The sequence below is a fragment of the Procambarus clarkii genome, chromosome 22 (genome assembly GCF_040958095.1).
Source record: "Procambarus clarkii isolate CNS0578487 chromosome 22, FALCON_Pclarkii_2.0, whole genome shotgun sequence".
NCBI classification, from domain to species: Eukaryota; Metazoa; Arthropoda; class Malacostraca; order Decapoda; family Cambaridae; genus Procambarus; species Procambarus clarkii.
The window spans coordinates 24,032,859-24,060,343 of record NC_091171.1 but is presented as its reverse complement, the minus strand read 5'-3'; the positions used below and the strand labels follow the sequence as shown (position 1 = coordinate 24,060,343).

Here is a 27,485-nt window from a genome sequence, read left to right as displayed (position 1 = left end):
AAAAAATACATCTCAAAGGGATAGAGTAGCTTAGGCTATTTCTACCCCCCTCTACTTCAAGTCCCTCAAGGGGCGCACAAATTCAGTGAGTACAGATACACAAATCACAATACAACATTTAACATTGCATATTAATATAGTAAGTGTTACAATCATTGGGGCAAAATTCTTGTAGTTCCTAAGTATTCTGTCTATCATATCATTATCACACATCCAAACAATTTGAAGTGGTACACTACTTATTTCCTTATTTCTATGGTTATCCATAATTTGACACTTTAATACATAATGGTCTTCCAAGTTCAAGTAGGTTTATTGAGACAAGTTAAAAAAAAAAAAAAAAAAAAAAAAAATCAAAGATTAGCTTAGGCTATTTCTACCCCTTCCCATACTTCAAGTCCCTCAAGGGGCGCACAAATTCAGTGAGTACAAATACAAGAATCCCATGTAACATATCAGGTTAATATAGTACTATCTAAGAGTATAATAGTGTACATCCACCGCACTAGATTTTAACCCATTAACGCTCCAAGATAATATTCTCACTCTACTTTCATCCATGATTTAATAAAACTACCTTTGCCCTGTCTGTCACATTCCATGAGATACGAGATTTTCTCAGACAGACTCTCCCAACACTAACATTTCTGCTTTCTCCTCATTTGCACAACAGCTACTAGCATCAAAGGTGATCTTATTCATATCTAATTTCTTTCTTATTTCTCTATACCGTTTTACTTTAACCTTTGTTTCGACATTTGTCACTACAGAAGGTTGAACGCTAACACTACTAGAAAGTTCATTTTCCTGACTATCCTCTATCATCAATACGTCATGTTCATGTACCCCTCCCAGGCTACCACAGGTGACACAGGCTCCAGTCATGTACCCCCTCCCAGGCTGCCAGAGGTGACACAGGCTCCAGTCATGTACCCCCTCCCAGGCTACCACAGGTGACACAGGCTCCAGTCATGTACCCCCTCCCAGGCTACCACAGGTGACACAGGCTCCAGTCGTGTACCCCTCCCAGGCTGCCAGAGGTGACACAGGCTCCAGTCGTGTACCCCCTCCCAGGCTGCCAGAGGTGACACAGGCTCCAGCCATATACCCCCTCCCCCCACGAGAAGTACAATGAAGGCACAACAATTCTAACACCCCTTAGCATTAGTCAAAACACACACAGGTACACACAGCCCTCCATAGATACTACCGCAACATTCCAACTAATCAAAACACAAGCAATGTTGTTGACGTTCTGCAAGGTTCACAGAGTCGGCACAATACTCAAGCCTGTGCTAATGTTCTACAGGATAACGTAGTGTTCAAGGACTGACTGCGCAGTCCAATAGGACAGTGAACAAATAATACTTATCGTACACAGCTGCTAACGGCAAGGCCTCGGAACTGGAAAAATATGTTTACTAAACCGAAGCCTAACCTCACTTAGGCTCACCAATTGGCGCGTGAAATAGCGATATATTGGTTCGGCCTAGGCTATAAAGGCAGGCCGTTATAGATTCAGCTACTCGGAACTTGGCTACTCGGAACAAGTTCCAAGTAGCACGGACTATGGTGAGCCCGTAGTGGACTTACCTGGCACAGGAGCGGACCTCTAAAGGCACAATTCCTTAATTATTATAGGACACTTACCGGAAGAGAGCATGACTATAAGAAGTGAGGAGCGACGCTGTGATTGGTTCCTGGTTGAGCCAGTCCACCTCCGGGCAACACTGGCTTAAAGGTGACCTACCCACACACCTCCAACAGTTTACAGTTAATACAGTATTAATAATTTAGATTCTTGATACAATTCCCTATTGACGGCTGATAACAGTGAAGTTAGATTGATTTAAACTACAACAAATTCCCGTTTATTATATTGCTAGCTGTTGAATCATTTAATGAGCGAATTTCATCTTTATCGTAGTGTTCAATAAATGATTGCACTTTAACGCCTAGGATATTGTATTAAGGACGATACACTTATTGTAGGCAAACTAACAGTGCTCTACACTGTTGTGTAATACAATATATCAAGTCATCGCACGGGGGAGGGGGGAGAAACACTGCACAGTAAAAGTGGTAACAAAGAGTAGTGTTTTAAGTGTTTCTAAGGTTGCTATAATGCACTCAAGGTGCAGCTATCTTAATACAGCATACGAGACAAATTAAGAGGGTTCAGTAGTGACGGAACTTTATTAAGGTGCTGGAGCAAGGAAGCTCCCCCGAACATCCTGCTTCTACCTTAAGCATTTCCGTTAAGTAGGCTCTCACCTCCCCCCCCCCTCAACACACACCTTGCGTTCCTCTTCCTCAACCGATAAGGTAGCATGAGTCACACTCATGCTCAACACACTAGTATTAATCCCAGGGGGCCAGACACTGCAGTCACACTCCCAGGGGGCGTGAACTCACGTCCTAACATGCACTGCAGTCACCCCCCCCCAGGGGAACACACCACACCAACCCCCCCCCCCCCCCCCCCCGCCAGGGGAACACACACACTGCCTTTCAAGGGGACACAGGTGGAATCTGAGTACCCAAATAAGTCACAGACATTAGAAAGATCTTTTTTCAGTTGTCAGAGTGGAATGGAATGTAAGTGGAATGCACTAGGAAGTGATGTGGTGGAGGCAGACTCCATACACAGTTTCAAATGTGGATATGTAGATTCTGAAGCCTAATAGGCTTCAGAATCTGTACACCAATTGATTGACAGTTGAGAGGCGGGACCAAAGAGCCAAAGCTCAACCCCCGCTAGCACAACTAGGCGAGTACTGCTATCATCAATCCGCCATACCTCCCTTTTATACTCAACTGGCAAATCCACTACCAGTGCCATCAATCTTAATTCAGACACAAGAGTAATTATCTAATTGGCGAGGCCGGGCGACGCGCGCACATCGCATTTAATATTATCCGAAACACCACACTAAGCTCTGCTCTCCTTTTTACAGCACACACAAACGCGTGTGAATTAACGCAGTCATCAGCTAACTGACGCCCCTAGACAACCCGGGGGAAGGAACGTGCCCCAACACCTGTGAATGCTCTACAACATCTGTGGTAGAAAATAATAATAAAAATGGTCAACAGAACCATTCCACGCGTCCTGTGAACGTGGAGTGAGTGGGTCGCCCCTCCGGAGGGCAGGAACAGCAAGGTGGCATTCCTCGCTCGGACTTCGTGCCTTGACCTCCTTAAATAAGGTCACGTAGGAATGACATACCGAATCTCTCTCTCAATCTCTCCCCCCCCCCTCTCTCTCTCTCTCTCTCTTACAATCCTACTCTAATCCCCCTATCACCCCTAAAAAAAACTTGCATGCGTCTCTTTTCAATTTCACTGATCTGAGAGAACTAAAACTAAAATAAGTATTGTTGATTTTTTTTAGGAAACTGATTTCTCGTCTCAAGGTCGCAGGGTGGGGACGGCGGCGTCCAGAGTACCAGTCTATCTGTGGTGGTGTAACAGGTGTGTGTGGTGGTGTAACAGGTGTGTGTGTGTGGGGCGTACCACCCTACACCACCAATGTCCACCCCCCTACACCACCAGTGTCCCCCCCCCCCTACACCACCAGTGTCCCCCCCCCTACACCACCAGTGTCCACCCCCCTACACCACCAGTGTCCCCCCCCCAACACCACCAGTGTCCCCCCCAACACCACCAGTGTCCCCCCCCCAACACCACCAGTGTCCATCCCCCCTACACCACCAGTGTCCACCCCCCCTACACCACCAGTGTCCCCCCAACACCACCAGTGTCCCCCCCAACACCACCAGTGTCCCCCCCTACACCACCTGTGCCCCCCCTACACCACCAGTGTCCCCCCCTACACCACCAGTGTCCCCCCCCTACACCACCAGTGTCCCCCCCTACACCACCAGTGTCCCCCCTACACCACCAGTGTCCACCTCTACACCACCAGTGTCCCCCCCTACACCACCAGTGTCCCCCCCTACACCACCAGTGTCCCCCCCTACACCACCAGTGTCCCCCCCTACACCACCAGTGTCCCCCCCTACACCACCAGTGTCCCCCCCTACACCACCAGTGTCCCCCCCCCTACACCACCAGTGTCCCCCCCTACACCACCAGTGTCCCCCCCTACACCACCAGTGTCCCCCCCTACACCACCAGTGTCCCCCCCTACACCACCAGTGTCCCCCCCTACACCACCAGTGTCCACCTCTACACCAACAGTGTCCACCTCTACACCAACAGTGTCCCCCCCCTACACCACCAGTGTCCCCCCTACACCACCAGTGTCCCCCTACACCACCAGTGTCCCCCCCTACACCACCAGTGTCCCCCCCTACACCACCAGTGTCCACCCCTACACCACCAGTGTCCACCCCTACACCACCAGTGTCCCCCCCTACACCAGTGTCCCCCCCCTACACCACCAGTGTCCACCTCTACACCACCAGTGTCCCCCCCCTACACCACCAGGGTCCCCCCCTACACCACCAGTGTCCCCCCTACACCACCAGTGTCCCCCCCTACACCACCAGTGTCCCCCCCTACACCACCAGTGTCCCCCCCTACACCACCAGTGTCCACCTCTACACCACCAGTGTCCACCTCTACACCACCAGTGTCCCCCCCTACACCACCAGTGTCCACCTCTACACCACCAGTGTCCACCTCTACACCACCAGTGTCCCCCCCTACAACACGTGATGCTGCTCCTCCACCCAGCCTACCACCAGCACCACCACCAGCCCACACCTATACACGCCTTCCTTCACTTAAACGAACCATTACGTTAGACGTACCTGGTAGGGTGATCCTGTGCCGTGTCTCTAGAGTCGTGATGCCACCGGGACCCGACCACAAGCCTCCAGAGTCACCAGTACCCCGTCAGCACACACACTGCCTCATCTGGTGCATTCCAACACACCTGAGAGGGGCCAGCACACACACACACACACACAAGTAAGGATGGCCGACACCCGCGGCCAACGTTCCCACACTTATCACCCAGACGCCAGTAAAAACTCTGCCCTCGTGCCTGATTTTCAAGACGTGTACTGTAAAGCGTACTTATCAAACGGCACTAGATGGATCACATTCCTTCACACACACATACACACGCGCGCGCAAGAGGCGACCTGCGCAGCTCCCTCCCCCAGACCCGACTGACGCAGCACAGCCGCGCGGGGCAAGTGGGCAACGGCAGAGGGCGGAGCTAACGCTGACGTAACTGTGACGTCACAAAAACATGATCCCGTAAAGGCTACTGGAAGCCGAGTTGAAGGCCAGGCAGGATCCCCAGAGCTGGTACTGCTGTTAGTGCTGCGGGCCTTCCTGCAGCGCCTGTGCGCCTCCTTCCCCGGGTCTGGTGCGCGGGGCACCGCTAAACAGTCATGCTATACCATACCAGCAGGTGGTGGTGGTGGCAGAGTGGACTATAGCCTCCCGTAGCAGCTTGTCCTGAAGAGACTGGTTCTTGCCACACACCTGCACCCTGGCTCACCTCAATGGCTTTTCCTGAATTCTTCCATGACCGCCGTTGCCTTTCCCCCCACTATGCAGCACTCCAGCCTTACAGCCTTGAGCACTCCAGCAAAAAAAAAATAAATAAAATTATATATACACATATATAATCTGAATAAATTGAGCATCCCGGTGTTCCCTGTGGCGCTAGGCAACGCAAATTCCTCCGTGTTTTTCTAACTGAAGTTAATAAATCTCAGCCTCGCCAGAGAGAGACTTCGAAGAGGCACAAAAAACGAAAGTGAAACTGGCGATGTGTAAGGTGGGTATTGAGAGCAAGGCCGTCCAGGGCGTGAGGCGACTCAAGCACCACCAGTGACCAACACCCCACACCATGCCGCCGGCTCCACAGCTTGATGGATCACGGACCTGAATAACCTGAACTGCAACAGCCTGTTGGACCAAGCTCTCACAAGTCAAGCCTGGCCTCAGGCCGGGCTTGGGGGGAGTAGAAAAACTACCAGAACCCCCATGCAGCAGGTAACACCAGCCTCAACGCCATCTGCAGAACCAACTGCCTTTACCACTGCTATACCCACCAACACACCCACCAAACGTAATGAATAGTGTCTTGGGGCAGTTGTCTTCGTTGCTGCTGCTGCTTCACACCCGCCCTGGAACGGTGGCTCATCACCCACCTCTGTTTTGACAGGTTCCTGACAGGTTCCTCCCACCTTCCTCCCCAAGACAACTAAGGGACGTAAAGCCACGTGGGTGTTGTTTACAACCCCACCAACAAAAGCAGACCACGGTCACTGGAGAAACTTGAAAACACAAGCTTCCGGCATCTAAGGAGTTAACACCGTTAGTGTGTGTCGCTATAGCAGCACCGGGCGGAGGTGGTGGTAGTCACTCTCCGCGTGTTTATGTCTACAGGGTTACACGCTGTGTAACATTCTTCACTTGTAGACTCCTTACACCACAACCACTGTCACCCATTCACTATCACCCGTCGCCTACCGTCTTTACTGTTTACATTTCCTGCAGTTTACGCGCTCTGCCGCCCACAGCATCATCTGTTCCCGCAACCGCCCACACCACCACCACCTACCCCTCACGCCCGCCCGCCCACACCACCACCTACCCCTCACGCCCGCCCACCACCTACCCTCACACCCGCCCACAGCACCACCTACCCCTCACACCCGCCCACACCACCACCTACCCCTCACACCCGCCCACCCACACCACCACCTACCCCTCACACCCGCCCACCCACACCTACCACCTACCCCTCACACCACCACCTACCCCTCACACCCGCCCACACCACCACCTACCCCTCACACCCGCCCACACCACCACCTACCCTCACACCCGCCCACACCACCACCTACCCTCACACCCGCCCACACCACCACCTACCCCTCACACCCGCCCCACCACCTACCCTCACACCCGCCCACACCACCACCTACCCTCACATCCTCAGCCAATACAACGTATCGTACAACCTCACCCCAACACAACTCCTAGAACTCCCTCGACAGAGCCCTAAACAACCGCTCCCGCCACCACCACAACACAACCCTCCCTCGCTACCCCCGGCCCACCAGGCAACAGAAAGTCCAGACGACCTTCACCCTACCCCAGCTCCCCCCCTCTCCTCTCATCTACAGGGTAACAAAGGACCTAATGGGTATGAACTCTCCATAACTACCTCCTCCCACAACCATCTCCGTGTCTAGAACCATTTCTGTTTCTAGAAATATTTAAAAGTGGTGAATTTAAATTTAAAAGCTGGTGAATAGAATGAAAGGTTAAAGGTTGTGACTCTGTGAACTCCTCTGCTTCCGGACAGGAACCGAGGACAACAGGTATTTCCCTTCAGGATCGCCTGAAATTCCTTCCTTCCAGGCTTACTGAAATAAGATACTGATAGCTCTTGGGTCTCTGGTTGTCTCATTGAGCTTATAACCTACTCCTTGAGAAAGCTCAGGTCACCGTTGCCCAAAAGAAGGGTTGCCCAGATCTGAAATGCTGAAAGTAGCGAATTTGCAAGAAAAAATAGCCCATTTAGTTTAGCTATTGATGCAATTTTTAATAGTAAAATATTGAAAAAAATAATATAGTGTTGATGCGAATAAAATATTTTAAATCAAAATACACTCCGCAGTTTAATGGTTTTATTAATTACATGACCTCTTAAGCACACTAGTCCATAACTGTATCAGACTACATGACAAAGCCAAGTTCTGGATAATCCTGCAGTTGGTTTCTACATCAATAGTAGAATAGTAGAATTTCTCAGTAGAATATATTCTACTGAGAAATACACGAAACAACATCTCGTTGCTGCTGGGCTTGGTCAAGGCTATGACCGAGTCCACTAGGTGCAGACACGTAACTCTAAACTTACATTTACAATACCACTTTATAAAATGTGTAAATTAAAACGTGTATTCTATCTGATATAGCAGATTGTAAGCTCATGAAATGTGTAACTCTACAATTTAGACCTATTGTCTGATGCATAATCCTGTTCAATGTGGCAGTGATTATGAGCAGTGTAATCCCCAGAGACCGGGCCGCGGGGATGTCGATCCTCGGAACCATCGCAAGGTAACCGAAAGGTATTAAGAGCTAATTGAATTACTGAGATTTAGCAAAATTATATATTAATTGTGTTAATAACGATGTTAATAATGTCATGGCGAGGACATACCAAGTTGATTACACAGTCCACCGCCCACCTCATTCATCCATACACCCATCCATCCGTTCATCCATTCATGAGGATAGAACTTTACGTCTAATGAAAAAAAAAGAAAGTCTCCACGGGAGACATCTCCCGTTACGCAGGGTGCAGTCGCACCTCCACAGATCTCCAGTATCATCTCTTGATACTGGTAATGGCTCAAAAGGGCCACCACTTACGGGCTATTCATGCCCGTGCCACCTTTTGGGTGGCTTAATCTTCATCAATCAATCAAAGTCTCGTCGTTTCATATTAAGTGTTAGTACGACATTTATACGCCAGTAAAGGCATAAGCAATTTACGAAGAACTAATTAAGGAGAGAAATGCATTTAAGGTATAAAAGAAAAGCATTCCACCTGATGCATATAGGGAGCCGGTGGCTGAGCGGACAGAACTCTATACTCGTGATCCTGTGGTCCCGGGTTCGATCCCGGGCTCCGGCGAGAAACAATGGGCAGAGTTTCTTTCACCCTGATGCCTCTTACCTAGCAGTAAATAGGTACCTGGGAGTTAGTCAGCTGTCCACGGGCTGCTTCATGGGGGTGGAGGCCTGGTCGAGGACCGGGCCGCGGGGACACTAAAAGCCCCGAAATCATCAAGATAATCTCAAGACAAGATACACTGCCCGGGATCAAGTATTAATAGCAATTAAAATAGGGAAATCTACTGCCCCCAATGGAAATTGGAATAGCTTATGAAATACTTAAACCAGCTGTTACGGAGAAAAGCCTATTGTTATATCCCTTTTATCTTTGTTAAAGAGGGTAGTGTTCCCAGTAAATGGGAAGAACTATGATCATCACTATCCCAAAAGCCAATGATGAGTACAGTCTACGTGTGTTCTTAACCTCGTGGATCTGCAAAATTGAGAGTTTCTTCAAGAAGTGCGGAACCAACCGGGTTGTAGGAGCGGGACTGTAACTTGGGAGCTCGGCTAGACATGCCCTTTATGTATAGAGGGAAAAGCGAGGTAATTAGCAGAAGAAATCCCTAACACCGACCAACCACATGTAGTTGACATGTGGGTCTGTGGACCCGCTCCAAGCAACAGCCTGTTGAACCAAGTAATAACAAGTCAAGACTGGCCTCGGGCCGGGCATGGGGGAGGGGGGGGGGAGCAGAAGCACTTCCGGAACTCCATCCCGGTACAGGTATGGCCCGACCTCTGACCCGGCTTCCCGTCTGCTGGTCTGGTCAAACAGGCTGTCAGCCGCACCAGTCAGCGGTCTGACATGTGAATCACAGCCCATTGTATCAAGTGTCCTTTATGGAGGGTTATCGACTTCACTTTTGAACACCGCGAGAGCTCGGCTGCTGCTGTTATAGATTCAGCTACTGGAAACAAAAAGTTCCAAGTAGCACGGGCTATGGTGAGCCCGTAGTGGACTTACAGTCCCGTTCCTGAACCAGATAATTGGGGAGCTCGGCTAGACATGCCCCTTATGTATAGAGGGAGAGGCGAGGTAACTAGCAGGAGAAATCCCTAAGCCATTATAACTATGTAACATTTGGAAAGGATACGAGGATCATCCCGGACGTAGGTTCGAACCCTCATCACGGCCCTTGCGGATTTGTTCGCGAGAATAAGGATTTGGGATGTGACGCGGGAAAAGAGTGGTGCCCTACCACTTGGACGATCGGGGGATTGAACACCGACCTGCAAGAAGCGACGCCATCGCTCTACCATCCAGTCAAGTGGTTGGGTTATAGAGGGAGTGTGTTGAAAAGTCTCTGGCCGCATCAATCCACTCAACTATCAAAGAGTGGATTGATGCGGCATATTTCTTTAACTCACTCGGTAATTAACATTAAATAACTAAACATTCCCTCCTCGGGCATCTCCGCGACGTCTCGTGAAGCAAGAATGCCACGTCACACCCGGGAGACCGTTAAATTAAATTTTAAATTAACCGTTTTCTTGACGCTGGGAAGTCTTAGGAGGGCGAGCTGCCCACCTACAGGAGATCACAAGTAAACAGCCGTCTTGAGAAAGCTTATTGAGCCATGCGAGGCAACTCTTGCCCGCCCACCCCCGCCCACATGGCTGGCTGACTAATGCTTCAGAGTGTCATGCAGCGTTTGTTTGTGGTGAAACGTTTGTGATGTGACGTTTGTGATGTAGCGCTTGTTTGTGGTGAAACGTTTGTATGTAACGTAGTGTTTGTTTAACATAAGGTTTATTTGTGACGTCACGTCGCAAACGTACATTTGTGACATGTGCAAGGTAATTTCTTAACCAAAGTTTGTCTACTCGTTTTCTAAATCTAATCATATTGAACTTTAAGGCATTGCCACGTGTTCTAACTTAGATTGATATAAATAAGGTTCTAAATACTGTATATCACTTCTTAAACTCTTATGTATCCCCAAAAAATGAAGTTCACTCTTAATCTCTACATTTTTGGTTAATACAGGTGAGTACGGGAAGAGACGACCGCCGACTCCTGTTAGCAGGCTGATTACTTTCCCTTCCCCTAGCTCATGGTAAGCCTTACCCACTAGTTTTCCGGGAATACCAGTCAGTTAATAACCAGATTCATCGAGCCGGATTCATCAAGCAGTTACGCAAATACTTGCGAAGCTGTACATCTTTGGCGGCTTTGTTTACATGTGGTAAATAGTTTGAGCTCCGAAGCACTGGGAGGTGCTGTATGATTTATTTTCTTGGATTAAGATACCTATTTTTCTTTTCCTAGGATCATAACCCTATATTTGTCAGCACTGAACTGCATCTGTCAATTACCAATCCAGTGTGAAGTCTTCTTGGAGCACGCACGAATCTTCGTCCGGGCTTATTTCCAGCCCTATTTTAATTTCAACAAACTTGCTAATTACTGTTCACTCTTGTAGCTATAGAATGTGTATATTGGTAACAATAAAGGTCCCGGAACAGATCCCTTGATAATGGTCCGGGACGGACCAAAACGTGGTCGTCTTTTCATCTTCTAGTGTGTGTGGTTTGATCAACAGAGCCCTGAGGTACTCCACTTGCACCTGTGTACCATTCCATCTTCGCTGGCCCTGTGTATTCACCTAGTTGTGCTTGCAGGGGTTGAGCTCTGCTCTTTAGGCCCGCCTCTCAACTGTTAATCAGTCAATTTTTTTATGCTGGACCAACCAACTGGACCAACCATACTGTGGTCCAGTTGAAGGTGTCACTACCCTGAAGCAATGAGGGTGGTTGTACGGATCAGTGTCCCCCATGTTCCTGTCTCTGACGTCCCCCCTTACTTGACGGTGTGTTCGATTGTTTAACGCTTCTAAAACGTTCTTTCATTTATTACATCTTGAAGAGCACTTCCGAACATGACTGCTGGCCGCCGCCTCCTCCTCCTCGCTTCGTAATCCCTTTAATCTACTTTCCTTATTTCTTTCTTGAAAGCTAGCGCTAGTAACCTACCCTGGCTTTGTGCCCTGGAGAGGCGCAACAACCAGAGCGCAGGTCCATAGTCTCCTGTGACTGATGGATGCCTGCTGTGGCATGATGGGGTTTGGATGATGATGGATGATGGGGTTTGGGGAGTAGAAGAACTCCCAGAACCCCATCAAGCAGGTATCAAGCTAAAGTGCTAGTATTACACGACAATTTTCAAGAGCAGCACACACATGACAGTGTTACCGAGCCACACTACTGACGTGAGAGAGTCACAGAACATCCTCGTGATTCTGGCCACTGTAGCCCCCTGGATGCTCTGGGGGGGGGGGCGGGGGTGATATATTGATGTGAAAATGAATACCTTTCTTAAACGAAGCTTGATGTATCTATTTGGAGTTCTTACCCTACTTGTTCAGTCATTGTTATCAGGTGGGACGTGCCACTACCACGCTCCACCACAAACAACACTATCACATGAGACGAGTCACAATAACGTGGCTGAAGATATGATGACCAAACCACACATCGGGAAATGAAGAAAAGACAACGTTTTGGTCCGTCCTGGACCATTGAACGTCTTGATAATGGTCCAGGACGAACCGAAACGTCGTCGTTTCTTCATTTTTTCTGAGGCGTGGTTTGGTCATGCTCCATCCACCACCACACTCAACACACCCCCTATGCGGCCGGCATGGAACCGGAACTGCGGCAGGGCTCCTAGCTATGTGTCCTCCCTCGGGGAGCATTCCTAAGGTCATCCTAGTAAATCAAACAAGAATGCCACTGTATCTGTAAGCATGACATGCTTGGCAGACGCTGGTCACCCAGAACACCCCACCCCCCCAACACACTGAGAAACCTGCTGACCGAGTAGCATCCTCCAAAACTATTTCAAAGGCTCCGCCGAGTTACACTATCCAGTTGTCTGGAAATGTTTCGAACCATTTCAAAGACAAAAAAAGGTGAAACACAGCTGGTGAAGGCAGGTGGTATTAGGAAACAGTAACGGGAGGCGGCCATTCTTATGGGAGCTCCTGCGGCCTCCGCCAGCCACTCAGTTTGTCAACAATGTGGATCCTGTCAGCTGGCGGCAGTAACGGAACATGGCTTAGGCCCGCTCAAGGACACCGCCTGCCCAGGTGCCTGGGTGGTGGGTGGTGGTGGTAGTTGGGTGGGTGGTGGTGGTGATGGTGGTGGGTGGATGATGGTGGTGGTGGGTGGGTAGGTGGTGATAGTGGGGAGGGGTGGTGGATGGTGAAGGTTATGCTGGTAGACAAGTGGTAAGTGATGGTGGCTATGGTAGTGGGATGGTGGTGGAGTGTGATGGGATAGTGTGTGGGACCAGTACAGGAAGTAGTGGACCGCGAGCATATTATTTATATATTATATTTATTTATTTTATATTATTTATATATATATTATATATATATATATATATATTATATATATATTATATATATATATATATATATATATATATATTATATATATATTATATATATATTATAATTATATGGGTCGGGAGGGGCTACTGAACAACACGCGCCGGCCATAGAACATACAGCCTCGCTCCTGTGCCAGGTAAGTCCACTATGGGCTCACCATAGCCCGTGCTATTTGCAACTTTTTGTTCCAATTAGTTGAATCTAAAAACAACAACGCACCGGCGCCCCATACTGTCTGACGGTGGGTCGGGAGGGGGGCCACGGCGCCTGACGGTGGGTCGGGAGGGGGGCCACGGCGCCTGACGGTGGGTCGGGAGGGGGGCCACGGCGCCTGACGGTGGGTCGGGAGGGGGGCCACGGCGCCTGACGGTGGGTCGGGAGGGGGGCCACGGCGCCTGACGGTGGGTCGGGAGGGCCTGCCCAACTTCCCCCATCTCTTACACACCACACAATCACTGACTTAATACTAAATAGTTCAGTACTCTGTATGACTATTGCCAGTAACGCTCAGTTGCTCAACGTCGCTGTGAACCACAACGATTTTGAAGTTATTTTCGTGTTTGTGGTAGCAGAGTGGCTACTACCCCGGACTGGTACTCAAACGGGTCAAAGTTCGAGTCTGGCAGAGGAAGGGTGTGGTTAGGTACTAATATAAGCCAGTCACTGGAACAGTATGGTAACTAGGCGGCTCCCAGTACAACTCTCAACTGGCTTACACGACTCTCAACATTTTTTTTTTTTTAATTTTGCCCTGAAGGGCGAGTTTATTGGGCAGCGCCACTCATCCTGTGAGTGGACACACCGCCATAGTGACAGTATTGGGCAGCGCCACTCATCCTGTGAGTGGACATACCGCCATAGTGACAGTATTGGGCAGCGCCACTCATCCTGTGAGTGGACACACCGCCATAGTGACAGTATTGGGCAGCGCCACTCATCCTGTGAGTGGACACACCGCCATAGTGACAGTATTGGGCAGCGCCACTCATCCTGTGAGTGGACACACCGCCATAGTGACAGTATTGGGCAGCGCCACTCATCCTGTGAGTGGACACACCACCATAGTGACAGTATTGGGCAGCGCCACTCATCCTGTGAGTGGACACACCGCCATAGTGACAGTATTGGGCAGCGCCACTCATCCTGTGAGTGGACATACCGCCATAGTGACAGTATTGGGCAGCGCCACTCATCCTGTGAGTGGACATACCGCCATAGTGACAGTATTGGGCAGCGCCACTCATCCTGTGAGTGGACATACCGCCATAGTGACAGTATTGGGCAGCGCCACTCATCCTGTGAGTGGACACACCGCCATAGTGACAGTATTGGGCAGCGCCACTCATCCTGTGAGTGGACACACCGCCATAGTGACAGTATTGGGCAGCGCCACTCATCCTGTGAGTGGACACACCGCCATAGTGACAGTATTGGGCAGCGCCACTCATCCTGTGAGTGGACACACCGCCATAGTGACAGTATTGGGCAGCGCCACTCATCCTGTGAGTGGACACACCGCCATAGCAGCATGTACAACACTCCCCAATAGGAAGAAAACCCGCTGGGATGTTCATCTTGTCACTTGTACCCAGACACAGCTGGGACTTGCTTAACCGTCTCAAGTGAACAGCTCCTCAAAACACTGATGAAGGCGCGTCTCTCAGTGAGCGCTGGTGACCACACCAATCATCAAGAAGAGCCATGTACACCTTAAAAATTGTATAACTTATTCCATCTACTTGGTCGAACGTGTAAATATGAACTGTTGTAGGCTACAATGTTCATAGCATATGTCAGGCCTGGAATGGGATTATTTTTTTTAGCTATTTTATTCATTTTCTTAGTCTGCTATTTGGGCCAATTCAATAATAAACATGTACCAACAGTCTTTTTGTTGTTGGGACGTTTGATCAAATAGTTGAGGATGTTATATCTGTATATAGGAGGCCTGGTCGGGAACCGGGCCTCGGGGACGGTAAGCCCCGAGATCATCTCAAGATAGATCCTCAATCCATTATATCCCGCCCATGGTTTACGCAGCACTGGGTCCTCTGCCCACTATATCTGTGGCGCGGCTCCTGTGCAGGTCTCCCATTTGACGCGTGGATGGATGGATCACCAACCTGTTGGTGGTGGCAGACCACAGAGCCCGGAGCACCAGCCAAGACGCAACACATCCCACACCACTGGCAAGAGTCCAATATAATCAAGATACACCCGATGAAAGGAGAGGTTTAGGTGAAAGTCCCTCTGACTTACCGCCACCAGAAAGTGAACCTCAACGCTACCCCATTAAAACCCAAAATAGGGTGCAAAGGGGGGAAGGGGGGGGGGGCGATAAGAGTGGTTACCGGAAACCCAACCAGGAGGAGACGCGGGGACTCGACCCACACAAGAAAGTGGATTTAAAAGGCCATAAGACGGGTGGGCAGCCGTGGACGGGAGTAACGGTATGGTCAGTGAAGGACGCCCGGCCTCGGCCGAGGTGTGGCCGGGGGGAGGGGGGTGAAGGGGAAGGGGGTCATGGGGCACACGAGACGATGGGGAGAGTGTGGGGGGGGGGTCAAGACGGTATGGGCGAGGCGTGACGATGAGCCAGGTAGACGTGAGGATGAGATAGGAAGGCTAGGCTGCACACCGTGACCTACAGGGGGAGCTGTGCTAGCAAGGGGCATGCAGGGCGTGACCAGGGGCAGGGGAGGGGCAGGGGGAGGAGGTCCAGGGGGGGAGGAGGTCCAGGGGGGGGGAGGAGGTCCAGGGGGGGGGGGAGGAGGTCCAGGGGGGGGGAGGAGGTCCAGGGGGGGGGAGGAGGTCCAGGGGGGGATGTCCAGGGGGGGGGGGATGTCCAGGGGGGGGGGGATGTCCAGGGGGGGGGGGATGTCCAGGGGGGGGGGATGTCCAGGGGGGGGGGATGTCCAGGGGGGGGATGTCCAGGGGGGGGGAGGTCCAGGGGGCGAAAGGGACGAGGGGAAGTTGTGAGAGGGGTGAACATGGGAGGGAAGAGGGTAGTGGCAGGGTAAGCTGGCTGGAGCCGGACGTGGTAATGGAATGTCAACAGCGAGACTTCAGATTGAATAATGGGGGGTATAGACCCATCCATGAGGGGGCGTATTATTACCCCATTCATGTTTTTAGAAGGGGAGTAGGGATGGGAACCATCAGGGGAGAACGCCAAGCCACTACAACTATATATTTACAAGGGGTCAGGATAAGGATTTGGGATGGGACGGGGGGAGGGAAGGAATAGTGCCCAACCACTTGCACGGTCGGGGATTGAACACCAACCTGCGTGAAGCGAGACCGTCGCTCTACCGTTGAGCCCAAGTGGCTGGACACGATTCCTTCATCCCTCCACCCCCCCCCCCCCCCCGAATCCTTATCTTGATCCCTTCCAAGTGCTATAGAGGTATGTGCTATGCAAGGCGGAGAGGTACTGAAGGATCTGGTTGTATAAATGTGGAATACAGCGCAAGTTATGTCAGCTGGCGGGCTGTCAGCAGGCGGGCTGTCACGACGTGCGCGCGTTTGGTATCTAAGCTAAGCTAAGCTTGCTCTCTTGTTACGGGCTCACCATAGCCCGTGCTACATGGACACTTCGTCCTGAGTAGCTAAATCTGAAACAACAACAATTGCTCTCTTGCCTGGGAGCTGCCAATGTTCATACGGATCTTCACGTGTACTTTAACATATATGGCTGTCCACAGATGAAAGCTGTGCAACACTTGCCTACACACACACACACATTACAGAGCACGTGCGTTGATGCTCAGTTTGTATGATAATATTTTTGTCGTGGGAATTTTGTGGTATATCTTTCATCTTGGAATTGTGCATTGCGAGGCTTTGTTTCCCTAGACAACAGGGGCCAGATTCACGAAAGCACTTACGAACCTATCCATCTTTTCTCAATCTTTGGCGGCTTTGTTTACAATTATTAAACAGTTAATGAGCTCCGAAGCACCAGGAGGCTGTTTATAACAATAACAACAGTTGATTGGGTAGTTTTCATGCTTGTAAACTGTTTAATAAATGTAACCAAAGTCGTCAAAGATTGTGGAAAGATGTACACGTTCGTAAGTGCTTTCGTGAATCTGGCCCCTGGGCCGCCAGGTGTGGGAGCCAGATGATACACAAGCAGACGTCTCCTGACTGTTGTCTGCTGCAGGCTAAAAGCTCTCCTCCCTTACACAGGTAATGTGAAGCCCTTGCTCTTCTCCCCTCCAGAATATGATCCGCTAATCGGTTTACAATGTTTCGAATTGCCGAAACTACCGTTCTGGGGGGGGGTGAAGGAATGGTGCCCAACCACTTGGGCTGGACGGTAGGGCGACGGTCTCGCTTCGAACTCTATTCGAACGCAACTGTTTTTCATTCATAAATAGGGGATTTGGCGGCTGTATGGAATGAACATTGGCCTTTGTTTATGAGGACGGGCTGTGGAATGTACACAGCCTGAGGACGGGTTGCGAAGCCTATTTTTGCGCGCGAGGTGCAGACTTGCCTTCCTCAAACATTGGCTTGGTAGTCCAGACGCCAAACTCACGGGTTATGTATGGACAATAAAAACACACGTCTCACTGTTGATGACTTTTGAACTTTCATCGAACCCTGCTTAGCTCACTCCCTATGTTTTGGTCACACCTCTCGAAATGCTTGACCCACAAGCTGCAAATACTAGTAATTGACAACAGAACCTAAACACCTAACCCAATCTAGGCCCAAGTGTAAACGGAATTATCATACATCAAATTATACACAATTGAAATACCGATTTTGAACACAGTACGTCCTTACGGATATTCATGCCCGTGCAACCCCTTGAGTGGCTTAATCTCCACCAGTCACAGTGCGTCAGTACTGACAAATACGTCTTCGAGGACAGCTGCAGCTTGCACGAGCACAGCCAGAAGGTATGACTGTGTGGCAAGGTTGTGAGCCACAGTACCACAGGGAGAACACTTCCTATACGCTTGTCGAGACCTGTGTCATGCAGCTTCCTAAGAATTGGTGCTGCCATTCTTGGGTGAGTTTCAGAGAAACTGTGTGAAACCACACAGTTTCAGAGTACACTCCAGTGTCTTTCCACTCTCCACACACATTACGTTTCACCTTCCCTCACTCTCCATACAGAATTCACTTTCCCCCTCACTCCCCTGTTCATATCTCCACTTCCCTCATATCCCCTGAGCTTCCCAGAGGAAGGAGAGCCCTCACCCCCTTGCCCAAACCATCCCGAGGTGACCCTTAGGGGCATGGTGGAGGCAGGTCGGCGGGTGTGCTTGCCCAAGCTGGTGAGTGCTGCACCCTTCTCGCATACCTTGAGACTCTTCCACCCTCCTCCACCTTCCACACAAATGTATTTGTGTTAAGCTTTTGCATTACGGCGTTAATTGTGGTGGGTGGTGGCCCGGGGGATGCGTGGGGGGCGGCGAGTCGTGGCAAGGAGATGTGGTGGTCGTGCCTGGGTATGGGCATACTTGGTCATGCCGAGTATGGGGTGGTGGTGGTCGTGCTAGGGAGGTATGGGGTGGTGGTGGTCGTGCCCTGCGCCCCACACCTGTGAGGTGGGAGCGTGTAGTACTGTATACGGACTGCTGGGGCTGGCAGCGGCGGTCCACACGCATACTCATTTTCACTGTTGCCGCCGGAGGAGGCTAGTTTATCGTGCACCCCATACTCATCCTGTGAGCGGTAGCGCAAAAAGGATTACAGAGGGCACAAAAGGTCTTTATCAGACCTCAACGGTGATTACATTTTCATCTATCCTTCACACCTTATAATGTCAACTAGTTACAGAGAATGTTCTATTTCGATAGCTATATATTTACAGTTAATCATTATATATTAATTGTAGGTCTTATCACTAATACATAATTGTTTGAGCAATTGCGATGTTACAGTAATAGAGGAGCTTATTATAACAATAGTTTGTTATTATTAGTCTTCACAATACACTACTTATTTCTTAATCTCACATGTTGTTTATCTATTGGAAGCGAAATATGGATACAGTGCAAGGATTTCAGGTATTTTATCAAACCATAAGATGGTTTGCCATTTCATGCAAGGTGAGAATAAATTTTTCTCTAAATGAATCAATTTTACTACAATCCAAGGTATAGTGTTCGTGTGTGTGTGTCCCTGTGTCTCACACTTTACTTCATCTAGATCCCTATACAAGCCGAACTGTCAGAGATACTTGTAGCCAAGTCTTATTCGAACTGTGAACTGTGTCAGTCTGCTTATTTTGTTACTTGCCCCCATACACATGTTTTACTTCACACATTTCATTGTGATGAACAATGGACCTACTAGTTCCAGTTTGCACTGTTCTACTTTCTTCAAATTCATCCAGGAGTTCTCGTCTAATGACACTTTTAAGGGACCTATTTGATAACTCAAGATTCCGTTCAATACTGTCTTTATTTACTGCAGCCTTAGCAAGGGCGTCAACTTTGTCATGTTCCTGCAGGCCAATGTGAGAAGGAATCCACAACATTTTTATATTTACCCTCTTGCTAAGTATTCTTATATATCTATGTCTGGCTTCTGAGACAAGCACGTTATTACTTGATTGCAAACTGTTTATTGCTAGTAGTGAGGAAAGGGAGTCGGAAATAATTAAGCTGTCTACTTCAGTGTTGTCAATTTCGAGTGCTACCAGTATTGGTACCAACTCGGCTTGCATTGTGGATGCCCAGTTACTAACTCTTATAATCCTTTGAATTGTGCTGCCATCGGGCCGATGAGCAATAACAGCACTTCCTGCCCTTCCTGTATCTGTATTGGGTGATCCGTCAGTGTATATGGTCTGTGCGATGATTTTTTAGTTTGTATATTGTGAATGTGTTCTATGGTGCTTAATTTAGCAGCAAGCTGAGCATGAGGGTTGCTTGTGATTCGTTTCTTGGTGGGGTATGCAGGCGTCAGGATGTCAAAAGGTACTATCTGCCAGGGTGGAAGGAAGTGCTGTACTCTTTCATCTGTATATACATCATGCAGTCCCATCATTGTAATATGAGTGGCTGTTCTTTGAATCCATTTAGACTCGCTAGTTCCATTACGTATGTGTTCTAACAGTGCAACTGACAATGTTTTTGCTACCACGCAGAAGCTTTAGTCCCATCATATTTATTTCAAATATTCTATCTTGAATGCTAGGTATATTTAATACTTTCCGCATATTGAGAACTTTGGTAGTTATAAGACAGCCAAGTATAATTCTGAGTACTTCATTTTGCTTTTTTTTTCCAGTCTATCAATACCTTTGCCATTTTGCAGGACTGAAGCTGGCGAATGATAGTCTATCAGAGACCTTATGATTGGCGATTATTACAAGACCAAGGCTCTCAAAAGCTGTATGTATACAATTTAAGATTGTTTGCATTTCGCGGTGGGTTTTAGTATGCACAAGGATGTCATCTGCATAGCTGATAGTGATGTTTGCCAGATTAATCGGGATTGATTTTAGTTAAGGCATTAATTAGAACATTAGCTCACTTAGACCAGGCCGACATCAGAGCGCAACTCCATAGTCTCCTGAGACTGATCGATGCCTACTACTGCTAAACAAGGGAGGACTAAGTACTCCTCCTTGTGGGGTGCCTAGTTGCATTAATTTAGTTTCACTCTTGTAGCCTTGGACCAGTGCAGAGGACTTCCGGTTGGTAAGATAGCCCCGTATCCATTGTAATAATTGTCCACCTATATCCATTCTCGCTAATTTATACATAATCACTTCCCTATTAGCAATATCAAAGGCATTTTTTATATCAAGAAATGTTATGTACTTGTGCCTTTTATCTCCATGAACAGTAAGAAAGGTTGTGATACAGTTGTGTACACTTTTACCATGTGTGAAACCATTGATATCAGGTGACATGTGCTCTTTAACTCTATACAATAATCTATTAAGCACCATTCTCTCAAAAGGTTTTGCACATGCAACTGGTCAGTGAGATGGGACGGAAAGCATCAGGTTGGCCAGGCTTTGGTACAGGTACCGTAAGACTGGTGGTCCATGATACTGGCAACTGCCCAGTGGCATAACTCGCATTAAACAATTCTAATAATGTGTTACCGGGTACACGATGTAGGAGTCTGAGAATATCATAGGTGATGCCGTCCTCACCAGGAGCAGTGCTACTGCCCCTGGAGACCGCTGCATCCAATTCATAATCTGTATATGGAACATCACATTCATCATGTTGCTTGCTCAACATGAAGTTAATGAGAGCATTTCTGCCTGTGGACCTCGCCTGCAATTTCTCCCTAGTGCTAGCTGGTAACATTCCAAAGCTGGAGACCTGAGCCCATTTTGTAATTAACTGATTGGCTTTCTGTAGCGGGTTTGGGTGTGAAACTTGTCTATTATTTTTACCAATAATTTTGTTTATGCCTTTCCAGGCTTTGCCTAGGGGAGTATGCAGGTTAAGTCCACTAACAAAACCCTCCCATTCATTTTGTCTCAGTTCAGTCATTCTCTCCCTCGCCGCTGCAAGCGCGGCCTGAAACAGTTTTAACATTTGAGGAGTTCTAAGGCTCTTATATGCTTTACCTGTCTGTCTAGCAATTGATTTAAGCTCTTTCAGCTTAGCATCATCATAGTACTGGTTGTGTCTGACCTGCTTACACCAAAAGACGTACCGGTAACTCACTATTTTTGATGGCCTCATAGCTTTTATTTATGAGGTCATCATAAAACTGTTGTACATTCTCAGGCTCATAATTGTTATACCAGTGTTCAATGCTGTCTTATAAAGAATTTGTCTTGTTCTTTCCTTACTGTTAGCCGGCGTCTACTCAACTTAGTGCCAGGTAGGTCAACATTAGCCACGTTTATGTTAGCTGTTATGGCTAAATGGTCAGACATTAAGTCATCCATAATATCAGTCTCAGGAGTAGTGTATGACAGGTTAAAGCCAATGCACCTATCTAGGACTCCTCCATATATTTGCGTTGGTTGACTCTTACTGATAATTTGATGATCATATGCATCGAGAAGTGCCAACAATCCTCTACCGATGGTTGTTTGTGAGTTGATCCCCCTAATTGTTTGTGTTTAGTATTTAAATCCCCAATTAAGACTGTAGGTGTGTGATTATGTGCGCGCGAACACAATCACACACCTACAATCATATTTGGGGATTTAAATGCTAAACACATACAATTAGGGGATCAATTCAATTCACAAACACCAACGGTAGAAGATTGATGCCACTTCTCGATGCATATGATGTTCAAATTACCAGAAAGAACACATATACGATAAAAACAATACAGCAAGAGTCAGTACACGAGAAAAGTAGCTAGAAAAGCGGCGCCCAAGAGCGAAAGCTCGACCCTTTAGACACAAACAGATAAGCAGGTGGGTGCGCACAACCCACCCACTGACAGGGAGTGAAGGTGGACGAGGTTTTGCCCACAAGGAGAGTAGGATGCCAGCACTATCCAGGTCTGGAGGCGCCTGCGCTGCATGCATGGAAATGCCACAGTCAGCCCTGGCGGCCTCCTTCCTGCAGTATATTAATTCACATGCATGTGCCCATTACCCAGTGCATACAGTTGTGCGTCAGAAACTCGTATGCAGTTGTTGACGCACATGCTTGCGCATACTGTATGATGCAGGCTGAGGGGGGACACACGCGCACGCACCCCAACAATATGGGGGAAAATAGACAAGGAGGCTTAAACGCAAAGCAGGAGGGAAGTGAATAAGAGACAAAGGAGAGAAGAGAAACTGAATGATGCAACAGCACTAGGAGAGAATACATAAATACAAGAACATCAGAAAAACCATGAAAATGACTTTATATTCATCTACAAGAACAACTACAGTGAATGACCAAGTGATCAAGATTATGCAAAAGGGGCGGAGCACATGCAGGAAGTGACAAGAAAATTTGCGGGAACTAAATGTCACTTTCCACGGAGTGCTGACAACTGAACCAGAACAACTCCCAGGTGAAACTAAAGCCATGGAACCTGACACTGTATCACCATGGGTGTTAAAAGAATCTGCACATGCTCTCTGTATACCTCTAGCTCTGATATTTAAATGACTCGGTTGTGAAGGGAGAATTGCCCAGCTGTTGGAAGATGGCAAATGGGTTACCAACATACAAGGGGGTTAGAGTGTCACTCGATACAGATACATCACTGAAAAGCATCCTCCCTGCAAACTATTTGAAAGAATAAGGATAAAACTACACCTGGAGAAAATTAGGTATGTAAACAAACGTCAACATGGCTTCAGAGAAGACAAATCATGCCTAACAAACCTCCTGGAGTTCTATGGTAAAGTAATGAAAAGACAGGACAGAGGATGTACTTATTGCACTAAGAGGCAGGCAGGCAGGAGTATACTGAGGCGCACTGATTGATTGACTAAGACTAAGCCACCGAAGAGGTGACACGGGCATGAATAGCCCGTAACTAGAGGAGCACTGACACAAGACGGTATCTAACAGACACACAGATCAAGTGAAGGGGCGAGAAGACAGCCTGGTGCAGGGCAACACGAGGAGCACCTCGAGGACCTCTGAGGGGATCCATACTATTTATATTTTAAATGACGTAAATACAGGAGTTTCGGCCCATATTCCGATGTTTACAAACGATGACAAATTAATGACAAGTGTCTAGACATACGAGGCTTTTAAGATGTTCTAACATGACAAACAATTTGCGGAGTCTGATAAATGGCTACGGGATTTCAACACCAACAAGTGTAAGATAATGCAAACAGGGAATAGGAAACAGGAGACCAGAAGGATAGTACACAGTGAAGGGAAACTACCTTCCCATAAAGACTTAGAATAAGCCCTGGTAGTCGATATGCCACCAAACCTAATTCCAGCAGCATACATCAGCAGAATAACATCAACAGCATACTCTACATTGGTAAAAATAAGAAGCCTTGATAATGATGCATTTAGATCACAAACTCTCACAAGGAAGGTTGAACACGTACTAATGTTTGAACGAGACTCGTCCCAGAATTACAATGGATGCTATATGAATAAAGACTGAAAGACCTGGACCTTATGTCGCTAGATATAAGGAGGACACTTTAGCGAAGTAGGAAAATGGAATGAACTAAATGACCAATTTGTAGAAGCAAACTCCATTTACAATTTTACCAGCGGATATGAAAATAGGTAGAAAAATAGGTCAGGAGACATTGCGTTTGATAACTAACGGCTGGAAAGACGGGGTCCAAGAGCTAAAACTTGATCCTGCAAGCCCAAACAAGTGTGCACACACACATGCAAGCACTATAGCTGGCATACCATGCCAAGGTATTGAGCAAAATAATACCTTCGAGACAACAAACTCGCTAACAAATTGAAAGAATAATTTCAACGAAGGAAAACTCCTGATAACAAAATTACACACTGAAATAAATAATATCAGACAAGAAATTGAAGGGAAGGAAGATGGACTGCATATTACTAGACTGCCAGAGGAACTTTGATACTGTCTCCAACAGGATATTGATGTACTGTAATAGCAAGCAAACAGAGGTGGAGTACAATGTGAAGGGCAGACCAGAAGAACAATAGAGCTTAAAGGTCAGATAATTCTTTGATTGGGAAGGTCAATAAAAAATGTGTAATGCTGAAATCCCCTATGAACCGGATTACTTCATCAGTATATGTAGGAGAGGGGAGAGAGAGAGAAAAAAAAAGAGAAAAAAAAAGAAAAAAAAAAAAAAGTGAGAAAGAGAAAAAAAAGAAAAAAAGAGAAAAAGAAAACAAATAAGAAAGAAAAAGAAAGATGAGAGAGATAGAAAGAAAGAGAAAGAGAGTAAGAGAATAGATTATTATTAATATATATATATATATATATATATATATATATATATATATATATATATATATATATATATATATATATATATATATATATATATATATATATATATATGTCGTACCTAATAGCCAGAACGCACTTCTCAGCCTACTATTCAAGGCCCGATTTGCCTAATAAGCCAAGTTTTCATGAATTAATGTTTTTTCGACTACCTAACCTACCTAACCTAACCTAACTTTTTCTGCTACCTAACCGAACCTAACCTATAAAGATAGGTTAGGTTAGGTAGGGTTGGTTAGGTTTGGTCATATATCTACGTTAATTTTAACTCCAATAAAAAAAAATTGACCTCATACATAATGAAATGGGTAGCTTTATCATTTCATAAGAAAAAAATTAGAAAATATATTAATTCAAGAAAACTTGGCTTATTAGGCAAATCAGGCCTTGCCTAGTAGGCTGAAAAGTGCATTCTGGCTACTAGGTACGACATTAATATATATATATATATATATATATATATATATATATATATATATATATATATATATATATATATATATATATATATATATATATATATTTAAATAGAGGAATGTGGCTCCACAGTTCAGTCCTGGGACCTAGGGCCTGAGGGGCCTCGTAGCCTGGTGAGGGGCCTCGTAGCCTGGTGGATAGCGCGCAGGACTCGTAATTCTGTGGCGCGGGTTCGATTCCCGCATGAGGCAGAAACAAATGGGCAAAGTTTCTTTCACCCTGAATGCTCCTGTTACCTAGCAGTAAATAGGTACCTGGGAGTTAGTCAGCTGTCACGGGCTGCTTCCTGGGGGTGGAGGCCTGGTCGAGGACCGGGCCGCGGGGACACTAAAGCCCCGAAATCATCTCAAGATAACCTCAAGATAGCCTATTCTTGAGAGCTAACACTACTTGAGTTAAACCATACACGCCAATATTCACAGATGACGCAAAACTAATTAAAACAATATAAACGGAAGAGGATCCAAGAAAAGCTTGAACGGTCTATTCCGGAGAAGCTAGAATGATCTAGTTCCTAGAGGATCTAGAGTGATGACCCCGAGCAACCCTCCAAACTGATGTAAATCAGGTCTTTCAATGGGCCACGAAAATACTGAACCAAACCACACTACAGAACGAAAAAGCAATATAATATCGATTTGGTGGAAGTCATGTCGGAAGAACTTACTTTTAAGACACACAATAAAGTAGCCGTCACAATTGCAAGAAAGTGACAAGTTGGATAACAAGAGCCTTTCAAAACAAGAGATGTCACACCAATGATGATACTTTTCAAGACAGTAGTTATCTGCAGGGTGAAAAATTGTTGCGTACCAACAGCCCTTTTCTAAGCTGGTAATTTTGCTGACCTGGATACCTTGAAAAGATCTTTTACTACTAGAATCCACTCGATAAAACCTCTAAACTATTGGAATCACCTAAAATGTTCAAATTTGTATTTCCTAGAGTGCAAGAGAGATCATTTACACTTGAAAAATGCTAGAAAGACTGGTCCCAAACCTGCACACAGAAGTTACACCACACGAGACCAGGAGACATGGCAGGATGTGCAGAACACCCCCGCTGAAAAGGAGAGGTGCAATAGGCACGCAGAGAGAGAACTATCAACATCAAAGGTCACAAGACTTTTCAACATTCTCCCTCTAAACATAAGAGTTATAACTGGACCTCTCACTGTGCTGGACAGAGAGAACTTTACAAACATCTTCAAAAGTTACCAGGCTGTGATTCATACACCAGACTGCATCTCCTGGTTGGTGGTGTGGTCGACCAGGCTGTTTGACGCGGCTGCTCGCAGCCTGGTTGATCAGGTATAATGTGAAAGTGTTTATTAAGTTCTTTTTTGAAAATTGAAAGGTCGGCCAATTATTCCCCTGATAGGTAGAGGGAGAGTGTTGAAAAGTCTCGGGCCTTTAATATTGATAGAGTTCTCTCAGAGTACCTATTGTACCTCTGCTTTTCAACGGGGGTATTCTGCACATCCTGCCATGCCTCCTGGTCTCGTGTTATGTTACTACTCTGCAAATGTGGGACCAGTCCTTGTATTTTTCACGTGTAAATTATTCTCTCTCCCGTCTGTGCTTTAAGGAATTCAACAATGGTCTCAGAACAAAAATGGGTTTATGCAGTGCCACAAATTACTACACAGATTCTTTTATTTGTTGCTCTGTTCTCCATTCCTTAGTTACCTTGTCACGGTGCTGTTGCCTGATGATACCTCTAACTTGTCAAAGAGCAAATTACCACATTGCATGTGAAGTATTCAATGTGCTCAATGTGCACTAGCAAGATAACGTAAGTTTAATGGGTGGTAAATTATAATCTTGTACGATAAACTGTTCACTTGAGCCAGTTCAGTAATTCCCAGCTCTGTTTGGGTACAAGTGAAAGGATGAACAACATAGCGGGTTTTTGTCGCCCATTGTAGCGTGGTGATAGACTTGCTAATATGGCACTATGTTCACTTGCAGGATGAGTGCTGCTCTCCAGTAAACTCGCCCCTCGGTGCAAAAAACATTAACAACTTACTGTGTGCAGCGAGGCAGCGTTGATTCCAGTGTGGTGGGGAACCGTCGTACCTGTCGGGGATAGTAACGTTAGTCAGGTCTTGTTAAT

The 27,485-nt window shown here is 47.2% G+C and overlaps 1 protein-coding gene across 4 annotated transcripts in view; it reads right to left on the bottom strand.

Annotated features, from left to right (window-relative positions):
- The window catches only part of LOC123757969 (smallish), a 174,472-nt gene that overhangs the window by 120,012 nt on the left and 26,975 nt on the right, over nt 1-27,485 (bottom strand). For 2 of the 4 annotated variants that reach the window (XM_045742025.2, XM_045742055.2), the window contains exon 2: nt 27,399-27,448. The gene's annotated coding sequence lies outside the window, so the exon portion shown is untranslated. Of the gene's footprint in view, nt 1-4,778; nt 5,143-27,398; nt 27,449-27,485 lie in introns of those variants that run through there. The other 2 variants (XM_045742015.2, XM_045742035.2) reach the window with 1 other exon arrangement.